General features: G+C 38.2%; 1 protein-coding gene and 1 non-coding gene across 4 annotated transcripts in view; one reads left to right on the top strand and one right to left on the bottom strand.

Annotated features, from left to right (window-relative positions):
• LOC124595620 (enhancer of mRNA-decapping protein 4) overlaps positions 1 to 14139 on the top strand; it is a 155943-nt gene that overhangs the window by 94357 nt on the left and 47447 nt on the right. The window lies entirely within an intron of this gene.
• On the bottom strand, positions 9913 to 9987 carry Trnal-caa. Its single transcript has one exon. It is a non-coding gene; the product is annotated as a tRNA-Leu (tRNA).

The following is a 14139-nucleotide window of genomic DNA, read 5'->3' as shown; positions in this document are numbered from 1 at the left end:
TTTGATTTTCGAAACAATTTTTATTTTTTGTATTTGTACAGATGTGCTGCAACATAAAAATTTGTTACTTGCAAAAACGTGCAAAAGCCATTTCCATACATTTTAAATTACTATTGATTCCGTACTTGACTATAGAGCTCAAAACCGGGTATGCGTAAGGCTACAGCCTCAAGAGCATGTCTATCATGTGCATTTGTGTGGGAATTCATGCAACACATGTTGCTCTGTCAGTGTAGATCACACATGCACTTCTCCCGCACAGTGTAAAGGCCAGGGAAAATCCATCAGTAGCGCATTGGTGCAAGCTGCGGTAACATTTACTGTGCGCACTTATTGTTGTTATCAACTATGAGAGGAATTTCATTGCATAAGAACCTCTTCCTTGCCTTGTGCGCTGCCATAGTTGTCTACTGGCATTGATGAATTTAGAAAAACACTTGCAATTTTTAATTAATGATCAATTTTTTAATATTGAAGAAAATCTGCAGCCATTCACCAACCATTTTTAATGGATCAAATCAAATTTTACAGGTCTCTGGAAACTGGGAATGCAGTGCATTCTCTACATTTCGAGTTTCTTCTAAGCCTATGCACAATTGCTGGCATTACTACACACACATGCACATTCTGATGGACCAAGCAAGGTGGCGCAGTTGTTAGCACACTGGACTTGCATTGAGGAGGACAGCTGTCCAAACCCATGTCTGGCCATCCCGATTTAGATTTTCCGTGATTTCCCTAAATCACTCCAGGCAAATACCGATGTTTCCTTTGAAAGGCCACGTCCAACTTCCTTTTCCATCATTGGCTAATCTGATGGGACTGATGACCTCGCTGTTTGGTCCCCTCCCCCTAAATCGACCAACCAACCTTCAGATGGCAGATGCTAAAAGAGGAATATATGAAACACCGGTCTTTAACTACAGGCTGTCACAAGCACAGCATTATTTAGAAAGTGCATTTGGCACTTTATATAATAAATGGAGAATTTTCCATTGTGTAGTTGATGTTAATGTGGGTGTGGCAGATGCTTTTATTACTAGTGTGCTGTGCACTTGACAATTTTGAGAGACAACATGATGGCTACAATGTTTGATGATACATCAACATGCAGACAGAAAGTATTCCTGCACATGGGACAAAAGTAAGTAATAGTGGCAAAACTACATCAATCATTTTGCTGTTTACTTGGTTTCCACTCAAGAGTCTGCACCATAGTACAAAAGTTACGGTAACATCCTGTAATGAAGATGGAAAAACTGTCTTATTGGCATTTTATTCATGAACACATTTCAGTCTACACTCTGTATAAGTATTGATGAAATATTTACAGTCAGTGCTCATCAAGATCTGATTTCTGCTTGTCATCCATTGCATTCCACTTTTCTCCTTCAGTGGCCACTACAACTGCTTGCCATGATTCTCTTTTTTAATCTCTGTTTTTGCACTCCTTGTACCATGTGTTGTACAGCCATAGATGTTTCTGCACTTTCACAATCATTACTCCACTGTCCAGACACTCCATTTTGACACTTTATAAAGTACATCAAGATGAAACTTCCTGGCAGATTAAAACTGTGTCCTGGACCGAGGCTCGAACTCGGGACCTTTGCCTTTCGCGGGCAAGTGCTATACCAACTGAGCTACCCAAGCACGACTCACGCCCCGTCCTCACAGCTTTTACTTCTGCCAGTACCTCGCCTCCTACCATCCAAACTTTACAGAAGCGCTCCTGCGAACCTTGCAGAACTAGCACTCCTGAAAGAAAGGATATTGCGGAGACATGGCTTAGCTACTCTCCACTGCAGAGTGAAAATCTCGTTCTGGATACATCAAGATGGCTACAATGACAGTAATGCGAGAGTGGTGTAGTCTGTGCGCTAACTCGAGCAGCAAGGTCACACATATATATCATACGTAACACCTGTAGACAGACTCTTCCAGCGACTGTTAAAGCGACTCCTGCAGTGGGCTTGTCAAATCGATGGTGACACATTATGCAGACTCATCTGGAGAGAATTCATTTTTCACTAAACATATTACAGTACACGAAACATTGCAGTTAGTGACTAATATAAATAATGCAAGAAATGGACACCAACAGAATATAGGTAAATCAATGGTCGCTACACTGCGGTGCCTTATATGTAACTGATTAGTAGCTGCTGTTCTTCCCGTTTCCCACACGTGTGGCAAGCACCCAGCATGAAAAACACAGAACGAATGCACCCCAGTGCATTTGTGTTGTGTGAATACAGAAGTTCGTGGGCACACAACATGCAAAAATACGTAGTGTGGCTACCACCATTCAACAAACTGGGGTTTCTATAATGTCAGTGTGAGTTGCTGCGCAAGCGGACATGAAAAACATGCTTGTATGTCTGTGCATTAAGACTAACATTAATGTCAAAATTGCGAGAGATTTTGCTGGAGCAACATTTCAGTTGGAGAAGTCTGATCATGGAACAAGTCGGACCAACTAAAAGTAAGCTGAACTGGACCAAGCTCAGGCAGGCAGGTGCTAGGATTAGTTAGTGAATCAGTAGGCTTTACCAGCACCACCTAGAGAGAAGGCTGTTGTGCGCTCTTATGACGTCGTGCAAAGTGGGCCAGGGTTGACGTGGCACTGAGCTGAAAGAATCGAGATGAACGGCCTGCAATCTTTGTCAAATGGTTTTACGGAATCTGTTCTGTAAAAAAAATTGATTTCTCAAATACTTTTAGCTTTATATGCCAGCTTCATGCTGAAGTGCCCATCATTTCGATAATGGTCATAACTATTGTGGTATTTAACATATGAGTATCACATTTGAGAATGTTGCAATCAAAAATAGGGTTTGCTATGAATTTGTGTTTGGTGCATATTATACATTCTGTTGTTGAGTATGAAATACACAAGAGATTTTGAAATTTTCGTAAAACTTGGGATCAATATCTGCCTCCAATCTCGAAAGAATTGAGCATCTGCAGCAAGTTCACTTTTGATTGCTGGTGTGTGGGAATGAAATATTCGTAACGCCTCTCATATCTCGTAAACTGCTGGAGATACGGAAATAAGATTTTGGCAAATGATACTATGCAAAGAGGAGAGTACTTTGCCATATGGTTAAAATACAGAACTTTATCTATCGCAATATAGCAGAAGCTAAAGGTGGTGTGTGTGTGTGTGTGTGTGTGTGTTTTGCAGTATACATGATAAAACAGGGTATATTTGTGAAAAATACAGTGTGATAAACTTCAGTCTTTCTGGACCAGACAACTATTATTTGCACTCACTTGAAAAATTCTGCACTAACACTGTGTATAATATTAAATTCATCTCCCTTAAGTATCCTAAATGAAATATTGTTTCATTTTGCAGGTTCACATTTGCAAGTTTAGTATAAGTTAATATATAAAAGCAAAGATGAGGTGACTTACCGAACAAAAGCGCTGGCAGGTCGATAGGCACACAAACAAACACAAACATACACACAAAATTCAAGCTTTCGCAACAAACTGTTGCCTCATCAGGAAAGAGGGAAGGAGAGGGGAAGACGAACGGAAGTGGGTTTTAAGGGAGAGGGTAAGGAGTCATTCCAATCCCGGGAGCGGAAAGACTTACCTTAGGGGGAAAAAAGGACAGGTATACACTCGCACACACGCACATATCCATCCACACATGTGTATGTTTGTGTTTGTTTGTGTGTCTATCGACCTGCCAGCGCTTTTGTTCGGTAAGTCACCTCATCTTTGTTTTTATATATAATTTTTCCCACGTGGAATGTTTCCTTCCATTATATTAATATATAAAAGTTAACATTTAAGCCTATGGACATAAAAATTGTATTGCTCAACAGCTTGGGAATTGTTGCATTTAATTCCATGTTCATACACTGCTTGTTTATGTGTTAGCTGTTTATAGAGCTCCCTCAGGAAAGCTGAGTACATTCCCCAAGCAAACTAATCTGTTCTCAGAAACAAAAATAATCTTGCTATGATATTGTAATGTAAATTTTCTTTCCTGTAAAAAATATGGCAGATTTTGAGCATGTAATGACCAGAGTGCAGTTGTTGACTTCGTCACAAGAGTTGCAAAGAACTTCACAAACCTGATTGACAATACTCTACAGATAAAAAAGAATTAGCAACATATGTGTAAGTGAAATTTTAGGTGTCTTCCTGACCATGATGGTCAGCTGTTCAAAATGCATGCTGTAAGCCCAGCAAACAACATTAGTTTTATCAATAGGACTTATATACAAGTCAACAGTGAAAATCTGCAACCTTCAGCAGACATTTGCAGCAGTTGGAATGGGGCAATGTATCAAGCTAAAAATGTCAATAATAAATTTAACCTATTTCTAGATTAATTTGTTCCATTGTTTGAAGCTGTATTTCCCAAGAGAATTTCATTAAGTGTCTACCTAAGTGGCTGCAAGAGACAGTGACTCACTACGGGAATCAAGCTATCCTGTAAAACAAAGGGAATGTTGTATACGATACAAAGAAAAACTTCAGGACAAGGGACACTACAATTCACATTTGCACTTAGTAACTCCAGGGATAGATCAGAATTCACTACTGGTGACTACAGCAAGTTTAATTCTTTGTAATATGTAGACAAATTACTGTGACATGAGAATTGTAGTCCTCAGCATGCTTAAAATAATATAATTATTAATAATTTATGTTAATGTAGGATGTATAAAACACTAGTAGTAATGAACAATAATTTATTTAAGTCAGACATATGTACATGTACTTCTTAAAAAAGCTGATACAAAGTCCAAGGTACAACCTGATTCCATTACAGAAATACGATTGTCACAATTTCCATCTTAAAAGGCAGCAAGCCTTTTCTACATCCAGTGGAAACACAGAATGATTGAATTGTTGTACACATTTGATATATTGTATTTCGTGAAAAATGACAGTTGCAAAACATGCCAGAAGCATACAACAGGTTACATAACCAATCTTACTGTCTATAAAATGTAATAATTGTGACTAAAGGTGACTTATGTTGCTGACAAATGTAGTAACTCAGACAGAGTAATGGAGCAACAAACATTTGTTGGAATGTGTGCACCGTGTCACTGGCATGATGCACTACCGAAGGACATTCAACAAAGTGAAAATGTAGCTAGTCATTGGAAACTAATAAGTAATTTAATAGTTTCCAGAGGTGTTGTGTGGAGTTTGTAGTGAAATAACGACTTGATAAACTTTTGTAATCGTTCGCTCGCTTTTGGTTCTTCAGTTTTCTGTGCGTCGAAATCATTTAGTAAATTTCGTGTTTTACTTTTCAATTGACATTTATTACTGTTTCTAGTGAAATATTTCAGTAAAATTTTCATTCAGTGTTTTAACTCCGCTTAATGTTCCAGTGGCTGTTTGAATTTTTTGGTTTTAGCTAATAATTTTGTGAAATTTTGTTGGTATTGGTATTAGCTGTGGTGTAGTAGTATTAATATGCGTAGTTGCTTTCTTAATAGGCAGAGAATTTAGAGACCATTATTGTTAGTTGTTAAATAGTTCTTCTGGTGTAACTGCACTTTGGTAACATAGACGTATAGTTTTCTCAGTAACTGTAAAATTTTACCATGAGTGAGAAGTGTGGGCTCTGTCGTAGGTTTGTGAGTAGTGGGTTACGGTGTGGGATTTGTTCAAAGTACTTTATTGGGGAAGGGGGGGGGGATGCAGTGGGGAAGCCAGAGGTCGTTTTAGTGAGATCCTCTCGTGGGAATGCAGAATCTGTTGCAGAAATAAGTTGATAAAGGAGCAGGAGCGTAAGATCTGTGCCCTTCAAGTGCAGTTACAATGCGCAAAGGAGGAACTAGATAGGTTGAGGAGGGTGAAATGGAAACTGGCAGTTGCCAAGAAGGCAGCTAGGAAGAGGAGGTATTCAGACAGTTATACTTTGCGTATCTGCAATAGATTTGACCAACTGTCAGAGTTGAGTGGAGAGGAGCTTCGTGTAGCTGTAGATGTAGGGAACATGCAGCAGTCCTCAGCAATTAGGAGGCCTAGGTTAGTTCCAAAGCCTAGCAGAAAGAAGGTTCTGGTGCTAGGTAGTTCTCATGGTAGAGGTGTGGGCCAGCAGTTGCAGGAAGTGTTGGGGAGTGAGTACCATGTCACCAGCATTGTGAAGCCTAGTGCAGGGTTGGCTCAGGTGACTGACAGTATAGGGGAGTTACGTAAGAATTTTATGAAGGAGGATCAGGTAGTGATAGTGGGTGGAGCAGGGAACAGTCTCGATAGGGACGGGGACTATGATGTAGGTGGTGACCTGGTAAAGATAGCCACTCAAACTGGTGGCACTAATGTGCATTTCGTGCAACTGTTTCAGCGTCATGATCGACCTCACCTTAATGCGGCTGTTAGGAGCGTTCACATGGGGCTGGGGAGGGTGCTGATGGCAGAGGGCATGGGTCACATGTCAGTGGTGCCAGTTGGGTCTATCAGTAGATCGGGTTTCACTAGGCATGGCCTGCACCTCAATAGGTATGGGAAGGGGATGCTGGCTAAGCTTATAGGTGACAGTGTGGGGGTGGTGGTGGTGGTGGTGGTGGTGGTGGTGGTGGTGGTGGTGGTGGTGGTGTCACTCATGGAAAAATTCCTATAGTAGTTGGTGTTAGACATGCACCTTTTTTAGATTGACGTCAGCTGGTAGGTACACCTGCTTAAAGGAAGTCCCTCTAACTAAGGGCTCACCTTCCGAGGATGTAATGTTTCCATGTAGAGAAGGAATTAGCATATTTCATCAAAATATAAGAGGTAGTAGAGATAAAGTTAGTGAACTGCTTACAGATGTTGACGATGAAATTATTGGTATATCGGAGCACCACTTAAATAATTTGTCAATTCAGAGTCTTCCTTTACCAGGCTACAGATTAGCTGGCTGTTTCTCAAGGAGTTCCTTCTGGGGTGGGGGAGTGGCTCTTTACGTAAAAAAAAAAAGAGCAGTATTCCATTTGAGTCCATAGATGTATCACGACACTGCACTGAGCAGGTATTTGAATATTGTGCACCAGTAGTTGAATTTAGTGAAACTAAACTTCTAATTGCTGTTGTTTATAGGTCCCCTAACTCAGACTTCAGAGCATTTCTGCTCAATCTAGAGAGGGTTCTTGATTCACTTTGTAGGAAGTACCAGGAGCTAGATATATGTGGTGACTTCAATATAAATTTTGTATATGATGGTGCAAGAAAAATGATGTTGGCAGATCTCCTAAATTCGTATGATCTGTTGCAGATTGTGTTTTTTTCCCCTAGGGTTCAGGGGAACAGTAGCACAGCCATAGACAATATTTTTATTAATTCTTCGTTACTAGATGGGCATTCTTTGAGTAAAAGCGTGAATGGCCTTCCAGACCATGATGCACAAATTTTAACACTAAAAGCCTTTTGTACTCAAACCAATGTCATATTTAATTACAAACTTTGTAGGAAAGTTAATCCAACACAATAGAGTTTTTTAAACCTTGTCAAGGAACAAGAGTGGCAGGATGTTTATAGTGCCGATAACATAGATGATAAATACAGTGCTTTCCTAAACACATTTCTCATGCTCTTTGAGAGTTGCTTTCCATTAGAACATTGTAAATGGGGTACTAGCAGTAATGGGCAGCCCGGGTGGCTGACTAGTGGGATCAGGATATCATGTAGAACAAAGCGGGAATTATATCAAAATGTTAGAAGTAATCACAATCAAGCTACATTAGCCCATTACGAACAGTATTGTAAGGTGCTTAAAATGTTATCAGGAAGGCAAAGAGTATGTGGTATGCAAATAGGATAGCTAATTCACAGGATAAAATTAAAACCGTATGGTCAGTTGTGAAGGAAGTGTCTGGTCAGCAGCACAAGGTCGACAATATAAAGACAGTTCGCAGTAAAAATATTTCTGTTACTGATAAATCAGAAATATGTACAGTATTTAACAATAATTTTCTGAGCGTTGCTGGTGAAATAAATAAAAAGTTACTTTCTACAGGAAATCATATAACTTTCTTGGCAAATGCCTTTCCGAGATCGATATCTGAAATACTCCTCTGTGATACAGACAAGAGGGAGATTGAGTCAATAATGAAATCACTGAAGACTAAGGATTCTCGTGGTTATGATGGAGTGTCTAGCAGAATATTAAAGTACTGTGCTGCACATGTTAACCCTGTATTTAGCCATATTTGTAATTTTTCCTTTAGGAATGGCCAGTTTCCTGAACGATTAGAGCACTCAGTAGTAAGGCCGCTTTATAAAAAGGGAGAGAAGGATAATGTAGATAAGTTTAGACCTATTTCCATGCCATCAGTGTTTGCAAAAGTTATTGAAAAGGTATGTATGTAAGGAAAATTGATCATTTTGTATCACACGATTTGCTATCAAATGTACAGTTCGGCTTTAGAAGTCGTTTAACAATTGAAAATGCTATATTCTCTTTTCTCTGTGAGGTGCTGGATGTATTAAACAAAAGGTTTCGAACGCTTGGTGTATTTTTTGATTTAACTAAGGCATTTGATTGTGTTGATCACAAAATATTGCTCCAGAAGTTGGACCATTACGGAATACGGGGAGTAGCTCACAATTGGTTCACCTCTTACTTTAGCAACAGGCAGCAAAAGGTCATTACTCACAATGTTTATAACGGCTGTGATGTCGGGTCTGAGTGGGATACTGTCAAGTGGGGGGTGCCTCTGGGATCAGTGTTGGGGCCACTCCTGTTCCTTATTTATATAAATGATATGCCATCTAGTTTTACGAGTAACTCTAAAATATTTCTGTTTGCTGATGACACTAGCTTGGTAGTAAAGGATGTTGTGTGCAACATTGGCTCGGTTTCAAATAGTGCAGTATGTGGCCTCAGTTCATGGCTTGTAGAAAATAAACTAACACTAAATCACAGTAAGACTGTTTTTACAGTTTCTAACACACAATTCAACAAACCTGAAGTTTTAATTTCACAGAATGGGCATATGATTAGTGAAACTGAAAAGTTCAAATTTCTCGGTGTTCAGATAGATAGTAAGCTGTCGTGGAAAGCCCACGTTCACGATCTTGTTCAAAGACTTAATACTGCCATTTTTACTATTTGAACAGTATCAGAAGTGAATGAGCATTCAACACGAAAATTAGTCTACTTTGCTTATTTTCATTCACTATTGTCATATGGTATATATTCCTTATTGTAATTTCTTGTTACCAATATTTGATTATTCCCTAGAATAAGCAACTTTCAGTCGGTTAATATTCAGCAAAAATCAAACCTGCATTTGGATTGGACTTCCTTAACTCTTGTGCAAAAAGGCATCCATTTTCAATAAGCTGCCACTCGAATTCAAAAATCATAGCAGTAATCCACGTGCTTTCAAATCGAAACTGAAGAGTTTCCTCATGGGTCACTCCTTCTATTCTGTCAAGGAGTTCCTTGAAAAAATAAGCTAATTTTTATTGTATTGCTGATAGTGTTTGCTTAAACTTGTGGACTGACATTTTTAAGGTTCATGAACATTTTTTGTGTGTTATTACATTTATGTTGTAATTTCATGTACTGACACGTTCCATGACCTTGGAGATTTGCTCCTCAATTTGGTCCTACGGAACTTGACACATAAATAAATACATAATGGTAATACTGAGTATGACAACACATCATAGCAACCTCACATTACATTTGAAAATACCTGATCTGCAACTGAAACAACTCTTTTATATAGTTCCTGCACAGCTATGCAACATTTGTTGAAAATGCTGCCATAAGCTATAAGCAGGCCAGTTTCCTTGTAATGAACTTATGTGTAAACGAAATATGTCAAAGGCACTAATTCTGGGATTAACTAAAGATGTACAACATAAATCAAAACTGTAATGATTTTACATTGATTCCAAATTAAACTGAATTGTTTAAAACTTCCTAGCAGATTAAAACTGTGTCCCGGACCGAGACTCGAACTCGGGACCTTTGCCTTTTGCGGGCAAGTGCTCTACCAACTGAGCTACCCAAGCACGACTCACGACCCCTACTCATAATTTTACTTCCACCAGTATCTCGTCTCTATTCTACTGCAGAGTGAAAATTTCGTTCTGGAAACTGGATGGTGTATGATATAACATCCTAGACATTCAGATAAAATGCAACAACAAAACACTCCTTAATGTATGCAAGAATACTCTCCATGAAAAGAGGTGGGAAGAACTTTACCTGTAGCACTCATTCACTTTATTCCTGCTGCATAAATCTTGGAATAAACTGTTTCAATTAAACTGAGTGTATGGAACACCTAATCTGTATTTTAATGCTGTGAAGGGACTGATCCAAAGTGATTTTCTGTAACACATTATTCTACACTTACTGGCAGTAACTACTTCCACTTTGCATTCTAATAAGAGTGTCTCTTAAAACTAGAAGAGGGACGAACTTAACACTAATGACAGTTTACACTAATATGACAGTTCAAGAACAAACCTTTCACTCAGTGCCAAAGTGTGTGTTGTTATGAAATTTTCTAGCAGATTAAATCCATGTGCCCTCGGAGTCTGGCACACAGTCTCACACTGCCGAGGGGTTTTATGAGTAAAAAAAAAAAAATTTATAAACAAATTAAGGGTCACAGTCTGGATGAGAAGCAAATTTGGGAATTGAGACCAACTACTGTGTCTGATGTTAAGCTATTCCAAACTGTGAATGGAATAAGCAACTACTAGAATGTAACTGTGTCTCAATAAAATAATATAGGCAAAGCAATAACTAATTGTTACACATATGCAACAATACTGACAGCCTGTATAAAAATTTACATGGACAGCTGTTGTGAGAAGTAACTACATTAGGAAACATCCTGGTGTCATTTTGATTTATGAAAATGGGAGCAATCCATTTTTGGTTTTCCCTAAGTATATTGTAATATGCTACTGTAAGTTTTATATGTCTGCATGCCAAAATAATAGCTTCTAATTACATACATAGCTATAATAAACTACATGAGGTTTAATACAGAATTGCGTAAACAAGATTTCTTCTTGTTGGGCAGCACAAGCTCAACAAATTGAAAGGAAGATGTAAATATTTCTGCACAGAGTAGCTGGAAGACATAGACTTTACTAGGAAAAATGGGCCCAGTTTCAACCTTAGGCCAATATCAAGCACACAATTGGATGTGTACACAATGTGATAACATTTGACAATGATGGGGTTTAAACTAGCTGGACAAAGTATTGACTTCAGCTGAATATCCTGCGTGGAAACAGTTATGACTATTTGACATTTGAAACTGTTGGAAGCAAAATACCCAAAAACTGCAGGCTACACGGACCAAATGACAATTAGTGTGCACTTAGGTACTACACCAATATGGATCATAGAACCTTCCTCTACTTTCACTGGACCAAATACAGTTTAACTGAATGTGTGACACTTAATAGAAATTTCCTGTAACATCAGATAAATGTCAAAGCATGTAAACTGTACATAAATTAAAATGTGCTAAACTAGTGTTTCTTAAAAGAAGTTGTAAAGGTGTCATTCTTTTTGTTAATGTAATTGTTTAATAATGCATAGGTGAATGCTTTGACTAACAACTTCAGTATTTTGTCTGCTGAATGACCATTACTGCAAAAAAAGTATGTTGAGAAGAAACTTTTCTCTTGAACAGAATTTATGGTTACATTTCGATAAGCACCCTTGTACTGTTGGATGACAAAACTTTCTTTTTATTAGGGACAGATATTAATTTCTGTACAGTAATGTAATTTTAAATAACAACATTCACAATATCAGGCTGAGGGAAAAACAGATCACCACTGTCCAAATTTTTAATTAAATTAAGATGTTGGCCACAATTCTGCGCACCTCACACTGCTGTTTCTGCAGTACACTGCAAGCACAATATCCTGCTACGTATGTTAATATTGGAAGGTATGTTTCTGCCGACCTGAAATCTTCCTACAAATACATAATGTCAACCATAAACTGAGCCTCTTTGTATAGTCTCTTTTGTGTCATGGCGATTAAAGGTGAACCCTTTAGCAACAGGCAGTTTACGAAAAGTACTTGAATTCAACATGAGCCAGCTTCCACCTCAAAAATCTGTCTCACAGAAACAAGATACTGAGAGCCAGCCATTGATCGATAACTCCTAAACCTTGCATCCACAGAACTAGTTTGAATTTTTCCAGGCAAAAAATAAATTAAAACGAGCTCTTTGCCATCTGAATCGAACCATAGGTTGTGTGTGTCAGAACTGTGGATTTCCTTTGAAGGGGTATTATTTTTTAGGCTTAAGTCCTTCCACATATCGAGCCGCACAAGAAACTTTTCCAGGAAAACTAATTTTTCATCATTATTACTTAGACAGAGGGCACGGGAAGGGATCATAACACCTTTGTGAACTGTCTTAACATTTACAATTTTCCAACATGTAAGTATAATTTTAATAAATTCTGCAGTTTGCTAGTAATGTAATAAGTTTTTCTGTTTCCCTTAGTTGAAACTGCTTCAGCTGTATATGCATTGAATACCGCAAAACAAGGCTAACGTTTTGTTTCTGAAGTGAAGATAGATAAAGAGACGTCAAAGTAAGGCCGTAAGAGTGCTTAAGTAGACCATTAAATTCAGTCTTATGAAGCTGCCTCACTGTTCAAAAGATGCCATTAACACCTGACAATCATCAGTGCTTCCATCAAATAGTGGATATTTGAGCAAAACTTGAGAGTCCTTTTGATTAACCCAGTTATTACATATACACTTAAGGATGTGCAGAGAATCAATTATAAAAAATAGTGGCCAAGTTGGATTAGCTGGATGTGGGTAAACTATACTAAGTTTTGGAAGTGGGCTAAAAGGTGCCACAGTTTTCCTATTTATAGCATTGTTGTCACTCACTACACAAATAACTTTGAAACCAGTGATGTGAAGGCCACACAATATTTTCTTTACATACAAAAATAGCTGTTGAGCTACAGGGTTTCTCATTGGAGGGACATGCACTACTTCTTTAAAAGAAGGCAGCAATGATTGTATCATAAAGACATATGCTGTAGTAGCAGTCTTGTCACTATCAAATGCTGCCTCCACAATATTTCCTCCCTTGTAATCAAAATAAGGTTTAATATGAATTTCATCCATCATTAAATAAATGGTACAGTATCTTTCCTGCAGAGATCTAAATCTTTCCTTAAGATACTGGAGCATAGCACTCTCATTTTGTTCATTATGAGGGCCATTACTATATGAGGAACATTTTTCTGTAAAGTTCTTGGATGAGGAAGAATAGAATTGCCAGAAGACCTTCAAAATTTGTAGGCATGAGGGGAGATAGAATGTAGGATACAACAAAATACAGAAAAGTGAGGATTAAACCTATAGTTTTCCTCAGTGTTACACAGCAACTTATCTTGCTAACTTAAGAATTGAATTTGCTTCTATTTTTCTTCATCTGCAGAATGACACATATCATTTAAAATGTCCTGTATAAGAAGGCACTGGCTTTTTAATGAATTTTCTTTCACTTTGTCTAATACTGTAAACAAATCATTGCTATTCAAAAGTTTGTCTGATATTTTGCTACGGCCAATCTTTCTTATCTCAGTGTTACTTTAATAGGCAGACAACTGCAACTCACTTGTCACTACAATGGATACAGAGAAAGATGGAGTGAGTAATACAGTAAGCAGTAGAAATAAGACACAGTCACTTCTCCTAACAATGGTCCACTCTCTGGGGATGGTTTCTCTTTCTAAGCACTGCAGAAATGCTTCAAAAGTAGGAGATAACTTCCTTGAATCATACTCTGTTTTGGTTACTACACTATCATTAATTAATTTTAGCAGACGTTCATCGTCTAATCTAGCTCACCTTTTCTCTGCACTTTCTCGAGAGCTGGTGGATAGAGTAGAGAAATAGCTTGGGCAGTGTGGTAACACTGATGGAACAGCACCCTTTCTAAGTCTAGGTCTTGAGAGCTTGGCAGTAAGCTTTGTGCCTTTCATTTCATCATAACATTCCGTATACTGGCAGATGTCAGATTCGGTGAAGTGGAGTTCACAAACCTAGAGCACAGTAGTGTGTCAGTACAGTATACAGTGTGATATAGAGATGAGTGTCTGTATGTGAAAGTAAAAAAACACTGGACACTCATTCATTTTCCACCAATATCAACC

This window comes from Schistocerca americana, chromosome 2 (genome assembly GCF_021461395.2).
Source record: "Schistocerca americana isolate TAMUIC-IGC-003095 chromosome 2, iqSchAmer2.1, whole genome shotgun sequence".
NCBI lineage: Eukaryota > Metazoa > Arthropoda > Insecta > Orthoptera > Acrididae > Schistocerca > Schistocerca americana.
This window is presented reverse-complemented; position numbering and strand designations above follow the sequence as displayed.